The sequence below is a fragment of the Crotalus tigris genome, unplaced genomic scaffold (assembly GCF_016545835.1).
Source record: "Crotalus tigris isolate CLP2741 ecotype Arizona unplaced genomic scaffold, ASM1654583v1 scf7180000019707.1183690, whole genome shotgun sequence".
NCBI classification, from domain to species: Eukaryota; Metazoa; Chordata; class Lepidosauria; order Squamata; family Viperidae; genus Crotalus; species Crotalus tigris.
In genome coordinates, this window is record NW_024097673.1 from 959,933 (window position 1) to 976,935 (window position 17,003).

Consider the following 17,003-nt stretch of genomic DNA (forward strand, 5'->3'; position numbering starts at 1 on the left):
TTTAGCTACCCTGACATCAACTGGGAGACAAACTCTGCAACCAAGTGGAAGATCAAATAGATTCCTTGCAAACCTAGCAGACAACTTTGTCTCCCAAAAAGTAGGGAAGGGAACTAGGGGTTTAGCCATTTTGGATCTAATTCACACTAATAGATGAAATGATAGAAGGTGTTGAAGCCATTAGTGGGGGAAAGTGGCAAGAAGGTGACAAGCAACAGGGAGAAAGCAGAACTATTTAACTCGTTTTTTGCATCTGTCTTTACACAAAGGGAAAAAACAGACCAACCTACCAAAAATAGTGCCATAAAAAAACAGAATAGAAATGTAAGTTAAGATAGGCAAGAAAATGGTAAGTGAGCACCTTTCCAGCCTAGACGAGTTTAAATCACCAGGACCAGATGGATTACACCCCAGGGTTCTCAAGGAACTGGCAGATGTGATCTCAAAACCATTGAATATATTTTTCAAAGATCCTGGAGCACTGGGGAACTACTGGAGGACTGGAAAAGAGCTGATGTAGTTCCCATCTTCAAAAAAGGGAAAAAAACGGACCCAGGAAATTACAGACCTATCAGCCTGACCTCGATACCTGGGAAGATTATGGAAAAGATAATCAAACAACAAATCAGCGAACACCTAGAGGCAAACAAAGTCATTACTAAAAGCCAACATCGGTTTGTTAAAAACAGATCATGCCAGACAAATCTTATTGCATTCTTTGACCAAGTGACAAAATTAGTGGATCAGAGGAATGCTATGGATATACTTTACTTGGACTTCAGTAAGGCATTTGACAAAGTAGATCACAACCTACTACTTGATAAGATAGAAAAATGTGGGTTAGACAGCATCACCACCAGAGGGATCCGTAGCTGGCTGACCAGTCGTACTCAGCATGTGGTCCTCAACGAAACCACATCTACATGGAGGGAAGTGTGTAGTGGGGTGCCTCAGGGCTCTGTTCTGGGCCCAGTGCTCTTCAACATTTTCATCAACGATTTGGATGAGGGGATAGATGGGGAACTCATCAAATTTGCAAATGACACCAAGCTGGCAGGAATAGCCAACACTCCAGAAGACAGGCTTAGGATACAGGAGGATCTAGAAAGACTTGAACACTGGGCGCTATCTAACAAAATGAAATTCAGTGGTGAAAAAAGCAAGGTTCTACACTTAGGCAAGAAAAACCAAATGTACAGGTATAGTACAGGGGGTACCTTGCTCAATAGTAGTAACTGTGAGAGGGACTTGGAGTCCTAGTGGACAATCATTTAAATATGAGCCAGCAGTGTGCTGCAGCTGCCAAAAAAGCCAACACAGTGCTAGGCTGCATTAACAGAGGGATAGAATCAAGATCACGTGAAGTATTAATACCACTTTACAATGCCTTGGTAAGGCCACACTTGGAATACTGCATCCAGTTTTGGTCACCACGATGTAAAAAAGATGTTGAGACTCTAGAAAGAGTACAGAGAAGAGCAACAAAGATGATTAGGGGACTGGAGGCTAAAACATATAAGGAACGGTTGCTGGAATTGGGTATGTCTAGTTTAACGAAGAGAAGGACAAGGGGGGACATGATAGCGGTATTCCAATATCTCAGGGGCTGCCACAAAGAAGAGGGAGTCAAGCTATTTTCCAAAGCACCTGAAGGCAGGACAAGAAGCAACGGATGGAAACTAATCAAGGAGAGAAGCAACCTAGAACTAAGGAGAAACTTCCTGACAGTGAGAACAATTAATCAGTGGAACAGCCTGCCTCCAGAAGCAGTAAATGCTCCAACACTGGAAGTTTTTAAGAAGAGACTGGACAGCCATTTGTCTGAAATGGTGTAGGGTTTCCTGCCTGAGCAGGGGGTTGAACTAGATGACCTCCAAGGTCCCTTCCAACTTTATTATTATTACTATTATATGGATCATCGCACAGTCAGCCAGATGTTCAGACTGGATTTGGCATTTTGTCTACCTATCGAGTCCTTACCCAGGACCTGGGATAGGCAGATGTGGATGTTTGATGGTATTACAGATATCGTCGCAGGATGGAAGCAGTTCCTAGTAAGGCCGCCTTTTGCAATTGACTAATAGCGAATTTGTCAATGCCAATGGTGTTCAAGTGGTGCTCCAGTTGTTTTGGGATTGCACCCAAGGAGCCTATGACTATTGGTACTACCCTTGCTTGCTTTTGCCACAGTCTTTCTATTTCTATTTGTAGGTCTTTGTATTTTGTTATCTTCTCCAGTTCTTTCTCGTCTATTCTGCTGTCTCCAGGCACTGCACATCCACTATCCAGACTTTTTTGTCTTTCTTATCGACAATTGTTAAGTCTGGGGTGTTATGTTGCAGGTGCTTGTCTGTTTGAATTCTGAAGTCCCAGAGCAGTTTAATTTTATCATTTTCTATGACTTTCTTTATTTTATGATCCCACCAGTTTTTGCTTACAGGCAAATGATATTTTTTGCAGATCTTCCAATGCACCATTGTTGCTACTTTGTCATGCCGCTGCTTGTAGTCAGTCTGTGCAATCTTCTTGCAACAGCTTACCAGGTGGTCCACTGTTTCTTCAGCTTCTTTGCATAGGCGGCACTTACTGTCTGTTGCTGTCTTCTCAATTTTGACTTTATATGCATTTGTCCTTAAGGCTTGGTCTTGTGCAGCCAGAATTAGTCCCTCGGTCTCTTTCTTCAATTTTCCTGCTCTTAGCCATTGCCAGGTCTTGTTATTATCTGCTTTCCCAGCTATTTTTTTAATGTATTGGCCATGTAGTGCTTTGTCTTCCCATGCCTCTATTCTGTTCTTCATTTGGTCTTTCTTGTAGGCCAGTTTGGTCTCTCCAGTAGTCAGTAAGCCTTCCTGATATACTAATTTCAGTGCATCTTCATCATTGTTCTTCAGATATTCTTCCACAGCCATTTTTTCTTCTTCAACCATCTGATGTACTTGTAGCATTCCACGCCCACCTATTTGCCTTGGTAGATAAAGTCTGTCAATGTCACTGTGTGGATGAAGGGCATGATTCATTGTCATTATTTTTCTGGTCTTCCTATCCATTGCTTTTAGTTCTGCTTGAGTCTAGTCCACTATTCCAGCTGTGTACCTAATGACTGGAATTGCCCAGGTGTTGATTGCCTTTATGGTATTTCCTCCATTGAGTTTGGACTTTAAGATCTTCTTCACTCTCTTGATGTATTCACCTCTAATCTTTTTCTTGACTTCAGTGTGCTTGATGTTGTCAGCTTGAAGGATACCCAAGTATTTGTAGTACTCTTCCTCATCCAGACTCTTAATGTTATTTTCGTGGGGCATCTTGATTCCTTCAGTTTTCACTATTTTTCCTTGTTTGATAGTAAGTGTGGCACATTTGTCCAAGCCAAACTCCATTACAATATCTTGGCTATATATACGGACAGTGTTGAGCAGCGATTCTATTTCAGATGATGTTTTTCCATACAGCTTCAGATCATCCATGTAAAGGAGATGGGATAGTCTGGTAGATGTTTTTGATGTTTGATAGCCATGTCCTGAGTTATTCAGTATTGTTGACAGAGGAAACAGTGCAATAACAAATAGTAATGGTGATAATGAATCTCCTTGAAATATCCCTCTCTTGATATTAACCTCTCCCAGTTTCTCACCATTGATCTGCAACTGTGTCTTCCATTGTGCCATCGATCTTTGCACAAATTTTCTGATGTTTCTACTGACTCCTGTTATTTCTAGGCACTTGATTATCCAGTCATGTGGCAGAGAGTCAAATGCCTTTTTGTAGTCAATCCATGCCACATTCAGGTTGGTCTTCCTTTTCTTGCTGTTTTCCAAGATCATTTTGTCTATTAGGAGTTGATCTTTTGTTCCTCTGCTATTGGGGCGGTTTCCTTTCTGCTCAGGTGGAAAGAGATTGTTTTCAACTAGATGGTGTTGTACTGCATCAGCTACCACACCAGTTAGTAATTTGAAAGTTGTTGGTAAACATGTAATTGGCCTGTAGTTGCCTGGTGTTGCCCCTTTTGCTGGATTTTTCAACATTAGGTAGGTTTTCCCAGTTGTTAGCCACTTTTCAATTTCTCCTCCTTGTAGTATATTGTTGAACTGCTTGGCAATGAGTGGGTGTATAACAGTTAGATGTTTCAATTAAAACCCATGCAGTTCATCTTCACCTGGTGCTGACCAGTTTTTGATTTTCCTTGCTCTTTTTTCTACCATTTTTGTTGTTATTACTAGTTGTTTCATTTCAACTTCTGTTTTATTTGCATCCACCTCTTTTAACCAAGCCGCATCCTTGTTGTATTTCTTTGGGTTATTCCATATCTGCTTCCAGAACTGCACTGTTTCTTCCTTGTCAGGAACTGACTGATTCATTGCAGTTTCTCCATTGATGGATTGGTAGAAACATTTCTGATTGGATTGAAATTGGAGGTTCTGCCTATAGTTTGCAATTCAAGCTTCATATCTACTGATTTTCCTGGCTATAGCTGTTATTTATTGCTTTATTATTTCCAGTGCTTCCTTGATCTTCCTTGTTTCTAAGTGGTATTTCTTGATTAGATATTCTTTGGTCTTCTTGTTCTTCAGCTTCTTTTCTTTCATCTGTTCTAGCTTGATTGCATGTGATCTTAACTTGCTGATCTTATTTTCTAGTCTAACCTTCCATTTTTGTGGTGCACTGTTTGTTTGTTTTTCTTCTTTGTTGATTTTGCATCTCAGGTATTCAGTTATAACTGCAGCTGTGCTGTACATTAGTTGGTTTGCTTCTTGCAGTGAATTGGTGCTTATACTTGATATTGCAGTATTTGCATCTTTTAATGCTTGTGCTAGCTGTTTTTTTGAATCAAGCTTCAATGCAGGCAGCCTTATTCTGTTATTTTTATGCTGTTCTAGATTCTCAGTTATTCTTTGTTTCAATTATTTTATTTCTTTAGTTAGAGGGTTTTGTTCTTCCTGAGGAAGAGGTGCCTGGTTTCCAAATGAGAACAGTTGTATATCTCTGCTGGATTCCTTCACTGCCAACTCCTCCTGGTTTGCCTCTACATTCTGAATTACTTCTGGTAAGGCTTTGATTTCTTTGCCCTGGGTAAACCTTTGCAGTTCGTCCAATTCTGTTTCTGTGAATACTTTATTTCGTATTATAAATCAGTGTTATTCTGACTCAAATCTAAAGTGTCTTCTTTTAAATCCAGTCAGATAGTTAATTCAAAAGAAACAATCTTATAATAAACAAAATATATTTTAATGAGAAAGATTACTTGCGTTCATGCTGTGGTTGATACTCTTGGAAAATACATCTTTGTCCATCTTTTGGATCATCCCTTTAGGTAAGAAAATATTGCTCTTCATACCATCTTTATAGCGAATCAGGCTCATTGAGTGACTTTCCATGGCCCATGCTTCTTACAGACAAAAGATTCCCATGTGGCTTGTGTCCAGGAAGTCTCCCAATGACCTTTGGAACTCTTCCCACTGACCCATCAACATACGTAGCATTTAACCCAATAACTGCCAGACACTCCAACATAGAGCTATATGGTCCATAGAGCTATATGGGCCAGAACATTCCCCGCTTGGAAATTTATATTTCCACTAGTAAAATAGTAAAAACATAGCATCAAGGCATGCAATACTCATTGTTAACTAACTTGTGACTAAATAGGTAAAAACTTGGTATCAAACATGCATAACTATAAGGTAAATATAAAACATGCACAATTATGAAAAAAGACAAGTGTTACATCAAACAATGCATAAGACAATACATAATTTGAGGTTTAATCTTCTGGTTCAGTCTTCATCAGCAATGGGACCAAATCGGTGATCAGCCTGGTACAAGTGTCTTTGAGTCATGACCTGAGTCACGTGGCTTCACGATCTGGATCTCAGCTGGGTAAACTAGTTCATGAAGTGGGTGGGCCTGGTGCGCAAGTCCCATGGGCCAATAGTTCTGGTATGCAGTCTTGTCTCCCAGTGAGACAAGGTCTTCTTCTTCCTGTGAAGGAAACTGGAACCAAATCCGGAACAGAAAAAACTGGAACCCAAGCTTCTCAGGAACGAGGAGAACTGGATTCACAGGATACTCAGGAACTGAAGAACCTGGAAAGACATAAACAGCTGGATCTGGAAACACAGGAACAGCTGGGGCTGAAGAATCAAGATCAGGAACATCAGGAAACTCAGGATCAGGAACATCTGGAAGCTCAGGAACCGCCGGAGCTGAAGAATCAGGAACAACAGCTGGAACTGAAGAGGTTCAATTTTCTAAGTTGGTCTTCTTTAGCAACAGGACTAGGTCGGTGATTAGTTTGGTGTAGAGCTAGTTGCTTGTCGTGACTCCTTAGACAGCGTCTTAGGTTCTAGGTGTAAGGCTGCTAGGTGGTTGTCACTGTCACACAGGTGGCATTTCACCTCAGCTGTGCAGTATTTGGCCGTGTGATCCATAGAGTCACAGCATTTGAAACATATCCTATTCTCTTTGAATAGGGTCTTTCGGTCATCTAGGGATTTTTTCCTAAATTCTCTGCAATTGTTTAGAGAGTGAGAAGACTTGTGCATTGGACAAGTCAGGCCTTTTGTAGTTGAATGCGAATTCGAAACAACGCTTCTCGGTATTCGTTCGTCTGGAGTCTTCTGTGGGAGAGGTGTGATGTCCATTTTATACGCTGAAGGGTTGGTTCTGTCCGTAGTTTGGACAGGTCCCTTGGTTATATCAGGGCTGTGACTGCTTCACCTGGTCGTCGGATAGTGTGCTTCTCTGATGGGAAGGTACCAGGGGTCATTGTGGAGTTTAGCCTTCTTGCTGATAAATTTAGCGAGAACCGCAAAGGGGGGAATTTTGTTTTGGTTGTCTTCCCCGTAAGTTTGAGAAAACTCGATCTATTGTTCACATATCAACTGTGGTAGTTTTTGGATGATAGGATTTTGTATTCTAAGCAGCTCAAGGCAAGCTAATCCCGGCAAGGTGGGATCCTGTTGTGCTGACCGTAGTTGAGTAATGAGTGACGAGAAAGTCTTCAGCTGTTGGCGGTCGTTGATTCTTATGTCGGGGAAATTGAGAACGCGGTCCAGAAGCGAGGACTCCATCACTGAGGGATCACCGTAGTCCTCGTCGAGTGCGGCCCAAGCCTCTGCAAGGCCGATGTTGGGGTCACCCAAATGGGATGCGAAGATGTCATTCACAGTGTTTACAGATTCTGGGCCTAGCCATGCTGTCAGCTGGACAAGTTCCTCATCTGGCCCAGCCTTTTCTTCATTAATGGCGCACTTGAAGATGTGTTTCCACAACAAGTAGTCTCTTCAGGTTTGTCGGAAAATTTCCGTACCCCTCTGGCTGCCAAGTCCAACCTTCTTCCAATATACATTGGGGGATAAATCGATCCCGTGTGCAGGCTGTAGCTTGGTGGAGGTGGTGGATCCCTTCCGTGAGTGGGGGCGTACACCATGGCTGGCTGGTAACTTCCTTCGGCGTTACTGTTGGCTGAGGGTATTTTGCCATGTCACGTGCAAGGGACCTTGTTGGCTTGGTCTGAACTCCTCTGTTGTGGCGTTGAGCTGAGGGAGCCCAGGCTCCTGCTTGCTTATGTGTTGGAGGGTCTGTGTTTCTGGTAGAGTGTAGTTAGCTCGCTGGTAGGCTGGCAGAGCTGATGCTCGTGGCTGTCCTCTGTAGTCAGGACTGGTGGCAGTTCCTTGGGACGCTGCCTCCTGTTGGCGCAGCAGGGACTCTAGTGACTTTAGTGTGGCTCTAACTCTTTCAACCTCTTCCCTGAGCGACAGCTGGTTCTGTCGTAGGGCCGTTGGCGCTACAGGTGGATCCGTCCGATTGCCACTAGTGGTATGGTTTGGCGGGTTCTGTGGGGCAATAATGGTGGAAAGATCTTGTGGCACTCCCCACTGTGCAGTCGTTGCCGTTGCTGGTAATCCCATCAGGTTGTTATCGAGGGTATGGATCGGTGGGTTCGATGGTGCAGCAACGGCGGGAGGATCTCTTGACCTAGGTATCGCGACATCAACTCTGTGGTTGACCGGCAAATCAGGTCATTGAGATTCCTCTGTTCGTCTACTCGGTCTTCAGGGGCTTGTGGCTGGCTGGGGTGGTCTCATCTGTGCATTCTGGAATGCGCTTTGGTTGTCCACATAGGCCTGTACGCGGCTGTGAGAACTTTCCCTTCCTAGACTTTCCAACTTGGGCGTTGACATGGCATCTTCCAACTCTCTCTGCAGGATCGCTTCTATTGAGGCTGCCTCTTTTGCTCTCTGTTGTCGCTGGAAAATCATAAAGTTGGCCTGAGCTTTGGCCAAGTCTTCTCTATGTAGCTTGTCGTCTACTGCTGCTTGTGCAGCGACGACAGCCATTGCGGTATTGATCCATGCTTCCCTGAGACGGGCAGCAATGCTCTCTGCTCCTGAGGCTCGAGATGCATGGCTCTGGTGAGAAGATGCCTTTGAATGGCGGGAGGGTCCTGTAACATGCAATTGTTGGGACATGCTGGAGTGTGCCTTGGACATGTGGTGAAAAGATGAGGCCTTTCCAGACACATGAGATGGATCCGCGTACGATCGTTGGGATGGTGCATGTGAAAGGCGTGAAACTTTGGACTCGGCTCTGTCGACCGGACTGCCTCTCTGGTGAGGCTCGGACTGTGTGGAACCATGTGAGCTCACTAGAAGCTTCTTACGTTCCTCGTTTATTAGCTTGAGGCTTTACATCTCGCTGCCGACTCTTAGGTCTCTTAATTGTTCCTGAATGTCCTTGAGTTGCCATTCGAAGTCCATCCATTGCACATAGGCGTCTTCCTTATCTCCTTCCACTGTGTGTGCCCGTTCTGGGGAGAGTTCCTCCTTCTGTTCATGGTAGAGTTTGTATAATCTCTCCTAGCCTCTTTCATGGCGCCTGTGGATGGTGTGGCATTTCTCCATCAGATGTAAGTGCATGGCTTCTGTGAGTTTTCTGCATTGTCTAAGATCGTATTGACCCTGAGACATTTTTGGCTTTGTTGAGGCTTGAGTTTCAGCTTCTATGTGCAGGTCAAAGTTGGCTGTTGGCAGCATTTCTCCTTGGCCGGCTGGCTGGTGAACCTCTTCATCTGAATCACTAAGCCACTCTGCCATGGCTAGGGTAGGTTCAGTGTTCTTCTCAGCTATTTTAAAGCAAATTTGAAGAACTTCTCTCTTTGACCACTAGGAGTCGCTACTTGTAGATCAGCTTCTGAGGTGCTGTCTGTGGATGGAGATGCCACTGGGTGCATTCTCCTGCGTTTGTGGGTACTTCAATGCAGTTCACCCCTTCACCACTAGGGGTCACTTGCTGTGGGTCAGCTACCAGGGTGCTCTGGTTTCGAGATTCACCTTTTGTCCACTAGATGGCCTTCTCTGGGTGCTGTTAAAGGCTTGCGTGTAGTGCCGCCTTTAACCACTAGGAAGCGTCTGAAGAAAGGCCAGCCAAATTCTTCCTATTACCATGTTACTGCTAGTGGCCACTGAGAGAATGTAGAGGTACAAACTCCCACCTGGCACTGTTAAGCTTGTGATAATAGCCAAAGAGACTTGGCTTTGATTTCTTCTGCCTAAGTTCCCTCAAGCTGGAACAGCTTGGTGCTCAGCTTGAGTGAGTGAGTGAATGCTTCTGGTAAGTTCACTCTGTGCCCTCTAGGGGGTGTTGGTAGCTTGGAATGACTTTAAGTAGCTTGCACTTTAACTAACAAATTTGCCCTGCATAGTTAGTTATGTGTGCAATGAAGTACTTTCTTTCCCTCTGTTGTGTGCTGAATTAATTGTGGCTGTTGTAACTTGGCTAAAAAAAAATTCGTATGACCACCAGGGAGTGCTTCTGTGATGCTATTTGGGGTTGGTTCTGCCTTTGTAACTAGATTCCTCCTTATCCCATAACATTGGCTGAAATTCCAAGCATTCCTAAGGGGGGAGGGAGCTTAGCTTTCCACCGGTGCTGTGTTACTATAGCAACAATTGAGTTTATTGAAGGGCAATCAGCCTTCCTTGGCTAGCAAACTCGTGAAGAAGAAACAAATTTGTTTCAGGCTGCGTACTTCACTGGCAAAGAGAGGAGGGGGATAAAGCCCAAGCTCCTTTTGGTGTTAAAATTCAAACTTTTCATGCAAGGAACAAAAGTGTAGATTCTTCTTTTCTCTTTGCTATAACCATTAGCTTGTGAACAGATCCAAAGGTAATTTTAATCAGAAACAAGTCACTTTTTAACTTTGAAGCGTTGGCTAGCAAGGGAATTAGCAAAACAATGCCTCTGAATCATTCCTTGAAAGCTGTCTTTTACACAGACACGCTGGCTTTGCTATCCCAGAAATTACTTTGCAGGCAATTGAAGGAGATTAGTCGCATAGAATTACTAACAAGAGAGTATCTGCTTTACTTCCTTAAGGGTTAATGTAGAGAAAAGGCTAACAGATTTGATTCTCTTTCTTCAAACTGTCGCAGCTTTGAGAGAAGAATTAATCTTTGCCAATTTACTATTTGCTTTCAAAAGATGGCATGAATTATGAGTATTTTCTTACTATTCTGACTCAAATCTAAAGTGTCTTTTTTTAAATCCAGTCAGATAGTTAACTCAAAAGAAACGATTTTATAATAAACAAAATATATTTTAATGAGAAAGATTACTTGCGTTCATGCTGTGGTTGATACTCTTGGAAAATACATCTTTGTCCATCTTTTGGATCATCCCTTTAGGTAAGAAAATATTGCTCCTCATACCATCTTTATAGCGAATCAGGCTCATTGAGTGACTTTCCATGGCCCATGCTTCTTACAGACAAAAGATTCCCATGTGGCTTGTGTCCAGGAAGTCTCCCAATGACCTTTGGAACTCTTCCCACTGACCCATCAACATACGTAGCATTTAACCCAATAACTGCCAGACACTCCAACATAGAGCTATATGGTGCATAGAGCTATATGGTCCATAGAGCTATATGGGCCAGAATAGGCGTTGATCTGCTAATCTCTGTTCTGTTATTTCTGATTCTGGATGTTGTTCTTTCCAGAACTGGTGCATTCATTTTAGATATCCTCTCCTTGTTGGACTTGATCTGTAGTAACAGATCATTATTTCCTTGTTTTCAATCACTGTGTATGTGCGACGGGTAAACACCTTTTCTTCCAGTAGTTCTGCAGCTGCTGGCCCTGGTTGCTCAGCCAACAGTCCTGAGTCCTGTAACCCATTTTTCACCAGATATCCAGGAACTTCAATATCTAGCGTGGAGCTTGTTAACCCAGGTGACATCCGAGCCGGTATGGCATTCTGAAATTTACATCTCACCATATTTTTTATGGGAGAGACACTCTTTGTCTGACTCCTCTGATGAGACCTGTCCAGTATGGTTGAACCTCTGGCATAGCTCTCATCTTCCTCAGAGTACACAAGCCCCACAACCACGTCAAGGTAGTGCCTCACTGGGGGACTATTATTATTATTATTATTATTATTATTATTATTATTATTATTATTATTACTATTACCATTATTCTATCCTATCCTATCCTATTCTATTCTATCCTTCCTCCTTTCCCAAGGTAGAGAAACACTAGAAAAAGTTTGGAGAGGGTAGTGAAGCCAGCTCCAATGTGTGCTGTGGCTAGTTGCATTCCAGACAAAGAATGGAAATTGGGGGGGGGGGACATGTTGTGTATGCCTAAATGTGTTAAACCAATGCAATGTTTACATAGCATTACCTCCGTGTGTGTGTGAGTAGAGTACGGAGATTCTTCTGCCCCCGCCAGTCACAGAACATGTTACAGCTCTCACGCATGCACACACACACACACACACACACACACATACATCTGCAAACCCGCCTCCTGTTTGCTTCCTCAAGCTGGAAGGTGCAAGGTGATCGATCATTGGGAGGGGTGGGGGTGCAAACCTCATGGGGAAAGCAAAAATCATTTAGATGTGTTACTCCCAGTGGAGCTCCTGTATTGTAGGGCTCCTAAAGGGGAAAAGATATTGGCTAGGAGGAAGGGGGACTGAAATCAGACTAGATGAACAGAGGGGAAAGGGGGGAAGGGAGAGGTGAGCTGAGAGCCACGCAGAGGCCCAGTAGGCTGGAGTCCAGGCGCAGAGGCAATAACAGGTGGGAGGGGTCAAAATGGGAATCCCCCGCCCACCGCTCCCTGCCTGTTGCCCTCTCTGCCCAGAGCCTCTGGCAGCTTAAAAAAAACCTGGAGAGCACCGGCTTTCTTTTTTTCTTCCACCCTACCCTCCGTTGCCTCTGGCCTCACACTGAATGGGGAGTTGCCCTGCCGCCCATGCCAGGCTCCCCCAACAATCAGAAGAGCTGTGCCAGCCCTGCTGCTCACCTGCTGCCCCACAACACAGATTGGCTGGGAGCTAACTCTCCCATGCAGCCAAAAACCCAGGACAAAGAGGGCCTCGGCGAATGGGCTGGGCCAAAGGGTGCAAGGCAGAGGGCCAGGGGCCCATTGGCCAGAGAGAATGGGCGGGGACAGCAGAGCTGAGGAGGAACGCTGCAGGGAAATGGGCGGAAGCAGTAGGCTTGAGGCAAAGGAGGCATGACTAAGGGTAGGAGCCTAAAAGTCCCATTCCAATGTGGGAAAATAGCCCCCCCCCGAGAAAGAAATATTTTAGGGAATATTAAAAAGGCAGAATATTGTATTTCTCCAAAGGAATAATGGAATATCTTAGGCAGAACCCCCCCCCCCCAAGTCTCTCTGCCTCAAGCAGAAACCAGGTCTGTAGAAATGCAGATATCATAATCCTTTCAGAACGATTGGAGCCAGGGAGCTTGGAGCTGATGGGATTAGAAAGACAAAGATCCCTAGAATCAACAATCTGTCACCCCAAAAATATCCAACACAGGACATAGTCATCAGCCACAGCCCCAGGGAAGCAGGATATGACCTTTGGGACATAATAGGATTAACCCATCACATCAGAATACCAAAAGGACATGCTGAGAAGCTCAGGTCAAAGTTCATGCCACAGGAACAGGAAGAACAACTTCAAACACAAAAGCCCAAGAAGGTATAAAAAACCCACCAATCACAGCTACATGTGGTCAGCTGTTCCAGAGCCTCATGTCTTGTGGTTCTGCTCTTCAATAAACTACAACCTTTCTAAAGCAGTCTCCATTTTGTTTATTCCTGGCTTGACTGGACCCTGATGAAGATTTTTCTTTCAACACACATATAAAAGAGCAAGAATCATGTAGCCTTTAGGAGTGCTAATTAAAGTAGATACACAAGTGTCCCAGCCACATTCCTCAAAACCCATGTACTCAGCCAACAGTATCAGCATTGGAGTGGGAAGAAAAAGAATACAAGAGACTATTGGTAAAGTTAATGGTAGGAGGGAGAAGCTATTGTCACCAATATAACAATATTTTAGATCAAAGAATTATTTGGGGCTGCATCAGCCTTATTGTTTAAGATATAATATTAATTAAAATATAATCTCCTGATTTGTTCTATAAAGCAAATAAACAGAGAACACGAGATAGGAATAACAGTATACAGCTTTGATAAAATGGGGCATTATATAAAGCTTGAGTTTATGCATTGTTAAAACTGGATGAAATAAACAGCATATAATACATTTACTGTCTATTAGATTAGTTTTGTTTCATTCATTTTCAGTTTAACTATAAGCTCTGATGTATCCAATAAATCATTCATAGGTTAATTTGAATGCTATCTGTACTAATAAGAAAATTTGTTAGGAAGTTAATCATTTTAAGCAGTTTAAAGCTTCACTTTTGTGGGAATTATTTGATTATTATAAACAATTGTTTTGTAAATGGTTACAACTACCAGTACAATGACTTTTTTAAAAAAAAGTTTAAGAATTGCCAATCAGATAATTTATCTATTGGGCTATGCATTTAGATTCGGGATAAATTTGAACTATTGACCTGGTAAGATGTCATTCTGGATAACTATTAAGGTCTTTCCAGGGATGAGACAGTAGTATCGACAATATTGGTTAATGATAGACCTTGTTAAATTTATGCACATGCACACACACACACACACACACACACACACACACAATCACTACCCTACAGAGAGATCACTATATGGCAAATAAGGAGACAGTGTTATATATTAATGTGATGGATTTCACAGTGTCTGTCAACTTAGTTGAAATAGTGGTAGAGTTACCTGTCTTTTCTGCTAATGCTGTTGCCATATATGGGAGCAAATAATGGACTTTACCAGCATTTGATTGATATAGTAAGCATCTCCTCAGTGATGAAGTGCTTACTTGTTCAAATTAGATTGGGAAATCCTATAGAGCTTCTACTTTTCAGTTTCTGGTTTTTGTGATACAGCTAGGAGAGGAAAGGGTAAGGATTCTGCTTTGGTTCATGCTTTTTTTAATATAAGGGTTTTTTAAAAATCACAAGTTTCTTAAAATATGACATAGAAGGTTTTTCCCCCCAAAGGTAAGAAATAAAAGAAGGTAAAAGGAAGTAAAGGACAAATCAGTTCTTCTGTACGTTGGTTTTATGTATATTGGTCATGATTAAGAAAACTATGGTAGATTAATGTTTTGGTAGTATGAAGTTTATATACTATGCCAGACATGTCAAACACAAGGACCACGGGCCGGATGCAGCCTGCAAAATGGTTTCATGTGGCCTGCGAAGCCATCCTGGAAACAGTGAGGGAATGGCCCCCGCTTCCTTGGCCCTGGCCCAGGCCAGCTGGGAGCCAATGTACAATTTTGTGGTGGCCATCTATGCTGAAACGCATTTAGTCTTAGCTCCACAAGGCCGTCTGGAAACAGCAAGGAACCAGCCCCTGCCTTGTCGGCCCTGCCCCCTGGGTGCATGCTGGAGAGGTGTCAACCTTTGTGAGGAATGAAGAAATGCAACATCGCTTGGAAGTGGAAAGCAAATGGCCCTTGCCTACTTCACATATCTGGTGTGATGAGCTCTGGGGGAGGGGTTTCAGCAGGGTGCTCTCCTCACAGTGCTGAGAGGCTGAGCTGGGTGGCACAAATATGATGAGAAGTGCAATGCTGCCTAGCCCCCAGCCTTCCCAGTTTCAGCAGGTAGCAAGGTGCAAAGCTGGGAAGCTTCGCACTGCCTGGCTCAACCTCTCAGTGCTGTGAGGAGAGCGCCCGTTGCCTGCCGAAACTGGGCAGGCTGTGGGCTGGGCGGCATCGCGCTTCTTTTTAGATTTGCGCTGCCTGGTTCAGCCTATCGGCGCTGTGAGGAAAGTACCTCACTGCCTGCCGAAACCAGGCAGGCTGGGGGCTGGGTGGCATTGCACAGGTAATGTTGACTCTCACACTACTCATGGCATCCCCTCCCCCAGAGCCCATCAAGCCAGATATGTGAAGTAGGTGAGGGCCATGTGCTGGCCACTTCCAGGCGATGGTGCATTTCTTCATTCCTCATGAAGGGTGATATCTCCCCAGCTGCGTTTCTTGCCTGTTTTTCTCCTTCCCTCATCTCAAATATTTCCCACCACTCTGTAATTAGGAAGGAAGGAAAGAAGGAGAGGGAGGGTCTGAGGGAAGTCCTGCCTTAGTTCTGCCCTGCTGCCCTTTCACCATCCCCTTGCCCCTTCCTCCTGGCCTATCCCGAGGGTCTCCCATCCTATTGCTAAGGAAGCTTTGGATACAAAGCTGGGTCTCCTCCCATGGAGAGGGAATGGGCCTTCCTCTGACTTTGCCTCGGACCCATCATGAGCAACCTGGGTAAGGAGAGCAAGCACAGCAGCAGCAGCCTTGAGGAGGAGATAAGTGCAGCTGGGCGCCCCCCTGAGGAAGTGGGGCTGGGCTTGGTGCCGCGGGTGCTCGAGGGCTAGGCTGGGCATTTGACCTCTGCTGCCCAGGGCTCCGGAAAGCCCGCACCACCATCCAGCCCCCCCCCCCCGCATGGCCTGATAGGATCAGTGAGGCTCCTCCAATGGACCATGCCTTGGCACTTGCTCTTGTCCAACCCCCTTCTGCTAGAGACCCTCAGATCTGTCCCACTCCTGCCCAGGCTCCCACAGACACCCTTGATGCGAATGATGTAGAGCTGGCCACGCCCACCCAGTAGGCCACACCCACACCATCCACACCCACCCAGTATGCCGCACCCACCCTGGCCACACCCACCGGGCCCCCGTGGGCAACCGCAATGCTGATGTGGCCCTCAATGAAATTGAGTTTGATACCCCTGTACTATGCATATAAAGTGTAACTCTTCCATGCTAAGAAAGGCATCTTAGATTAATGCAGAAGTATTTTTTTCTAGCATGAGTAGGTTATTCATGCTTTTGTTTTATTTTTGCTCATAAAAAACAAATCATTATTCTGTTTTTATTATATACCACCTCTTATGGACTGTATAAATAATCTAGTTTTCTTGATAAATATTTTGCAGAAATAAATACCTTCTCCTTAGTTCATTAATAGCAAAGGATTTTAGCCAGACTATATTATTATAAGAAATTACAGTCAGTTTATACATTTATAGTTATTCTTATACTCATATTGCAGATATGAAGGAATTAACATTTTAATTTAAAGCAATTGAGAACATTGTTTTCACAAATTGATTTGGCTTTTATGACTGATGTTGTTTAATTTGAGTATATGATCAGTTGAACATTAAAGAAAACATTACATGTTTGTGAGGTTAGTGTTAGATATAAGCAATAATTGTATATCTTGTGTCTACACAGAGGTACCAAAGATCTCCAGCAATGGAGATAATTCTGCCTTGTATGCCTGTGTCATCTATGTTTTTAAAAGCATGTTAGCCAGTGCAGGTAGTCCTCGACCTATGATCATAATTGAGTCCAACATTTCTGTTGCTAAGTGAAACATTTAAGTGAGTTTTGCCCTTTCTTGCCACAGTTGTTAAGTGAATCACTGCAGTTGATAAGCTAGTAACACGGTTGTTAAGTGAATCTGCCTCCCCCATTGACTTTGCTTGTAAGAAGGTCGCATGACCCTTGAGAGTACAACTGTCATAAATAAGAGTCTGTTGCCAAACTTCCGAATTTGGTCACATGATCATCGGGATGCTGCAA

General features: G+C 43.8%; 1 protein-coding gene across 2 annotated transcripts in view; it reads left to right on the forward strand.

Moving 5' to 3' along the window:
• Nucleotides 1-17,003, forward strand: part of FRMPD4 (FERM and PDZ domain containing 4) — a 350,102-nt gene that overhangs the window by 274,834 nt on the left and 58,265 nt on the right. The window lies entirely within an intron of this gene.